The sequence below is a fragment of the Leptonotus elevatus genome, unplaced genomic scaffold, assembly GCF_054856555.1.
Source record: "Leptonotus elevatus isolate MCC_2025b unplaced genomic scaffold, RoL_Lele_1.0 HiC_scaffold_194, whole genome shotgun sequence".
NCBI classification, from domain to species: domain Eukaryota; kingdom Metazoa; phylum Chordata; class Actinopteri; order Syngnathiformes; family Syngnathidae; genus Leptonotus; species Leptonotus elevatus.
The window spans coordinates 12,501-15,000 of record NW_028233585.1 but is presented as its reverse complement, the minus strand read 5'-3'; positions in this window follow the sequence as shown (position 1 = coordinate 15,000).

The window sequence follows — 2,500 nt, the reverse complement described above, 5'->3', positions numbered from 1 at the left end:
AATGGCGGGCAACCAGGGGTCGAAGTCCCCCATTGAAATGAATGGCGGGCAACCAGGGGTCGAAGTCCCCCATTGAAATGAATGGCGGGCTACCAGGGGTCGAAATCCCCCATTGAAATGAATGGCGGGCGACCAGGGGTCGAAATCCCCCATTGAAATGAATGGCGGGCAACCAGGGGTCGAAGTCCCCCATTGAAATGAATGGCGGGCTACCAGGGGTCGAAATCCCCCATTGAAATGAATGGCGGGCGACCAGGGGTCGAAATCCCCCATTGAAATGAATGGCGGGCTACCAGGGGTCCAAGTCCCCCATTGAAATGAATGGCGGGCTACCAGGGGTCGAAATCCCCCATTGAAATGAATGGCGGGCGACCAGGGGTCGAAATCCCCCATTGAAATGAATGGCGGGCAACCAGGGGTCGAAGTCCCCCATTGAAATGAATGGCGGGCTACCAGGGGTCGAAATCCCCCATTGAAATGAATGGCGGGCGACCAGGGGTCGAAATCCCCCATTGAAATGAATGGCGGGCTACCAGGGGTCCAAGTCCCCCATTGAAATGAATGGCGGGCTACCAGGGGTCGTAGTCCCCCATTGAAATGAATGGCGGGCTACCAGGGGTCGAAATCCCCCATTGAAATGAATGGCGGGCGACCAGGGGTCGAAATCCCCCATTGAAATGAATGGCGGGCAACCAGGGGTCGAAAGTCCCCATTGAAATGAATGGCGGGCGACCAGGGGTCGAAATTCCCCATTGAAATGAATGGCGGGCAACCAGGGGTCGAAATTCCCCATTGAAATGAATGGGCCCATTCATTTTCAATGGCCGGGCTACCAGGGGCGCAGTACCACCTGTCGTCATTAGGGGCGCTGTAGATAGGGGACCGAGTCCCCCCATTCGAGAGGTTTGCACCCAAACCTCAAAATGGTTGGTGTACAATTATAGGAGAGACCTTTTTAAGACGTGGGAGCTCCAGGGCAAATCAAGGGAGGCTCGACCAACCCATATCCGCTTTAGATGCACTTTAGGTCGGACTCCCTTGCCAGATGGTCCCCTCCTCAGCCTGGTTCTCGAATTTTTTCTAAGTCAGCCCAACTTGGAAATATTTTCAGAGTGCCACTTTCAAGGGAGTTTCGCCCAACCCCTATCCGCCTAAGAGGCACTTCAGGTCGGCCTGACTGGCCACATTTTCCCCCTCCTCATCCTGGTTCTCGAATTTTTTCTAAGTCAGCCAAACTTGGAAATTTTTTCAGAGTGCCACTTTCAAGGGAGTTTCGCCCAACCCCTATCCGCCTAAGAGGCACTTCGGGTCGGCCTGACTGGCCACATTTTCCCCCTCCTCATCCTGGTTCTCGAATTTTTTCTAAGTCAGCCAAACTTGGAAATTTTTTCAGAGTGCCACTTTCAAGGGAGTTTCGCCCAACCCCTATCCGCCTAAGAGGCACTTCGGGTCGGCCTGACTGGCCACATTTCCCCCCTCCTCATCCTGGTTCTCGAATTTTTTCTAAGTCAGCCAAACTTGGAAATTTTTTCAGAGTGCCACTTTCAAGGGAGTTTCGCCCAACCCCTATCCGCCTAAGAGGCACTTCGGGTCGGCCTGACTGGCCACATTTTCCCCCTCCTCATCCTGGTTCTCGAATTTTTTCTAAGTCAGCCAAACTTGGAAATTTTTTCAGAGTGCCACTTTCAAGGGAGTTTCGCCCAACCCCTATCCGCCTAAGAGGCACTTCGGGTCGGCCTGACTGGCCACATTTTCCCCCTCCTCATCCTGGTTCTCGAATTTTTTCTAAGTCAGCCAAACTTGGAAATTTTTTCAGAGTGCCACTTTCAAGGGAGTTTCGCCCAACCCTTATCCGCCTAAGAGGCACTTCAGGTCGGCCTGACTGGCCACATTTTCCCCCTCCTCATCCTGGTTCTCGAATTTTTTCTAAGTCAGCCCAACTTGGAAATATTTTCAGAGTGCCACTTTCAAGGGAGTTTCGCCCAACCCCTATCCGCCTAAGAGGCACTTCAGGTCGGCCTGACTGGCCACATTTTCCCCCTCCTCATCCTGGTTCTCGAATTTTTTCTAAGTCAGCCAAACTTGGAAATTTTTTCAGAGTGCCACTTTCAAGGGAGTTTCGCCCAACCCCTATCCGCCTAAGAGGCACTTCGGGTCGGCCTGACTGGCCACATTTTCCCCCTCCTCATCCTGGTTCTCGAATTTTTTCTAAGTCAGCCAAACTTGGAAATTTTTTCAGAGTGCCACTTTCAAGGGAGTTTCGCCCAACCCCTATCCGCCTAAGAGGCACTTCGGGTCGGCCTGACTGGCCACATTTCCCCCCTCCTCATCCTGGTTCTCGAATTTTTTCTAAGTCAGCCAAACTTGGAAATTTTTTCAGAGTGCCACTTTCAAGGGAGTTTCGCCCAACCCCTATCCGCCTAAGAGGCACTTCAGGTCGGCCTGACTGGCCACATTTTCCCCCTCCTCATCCTGGTTCTCGAATTTTTTCTAAGTCAGC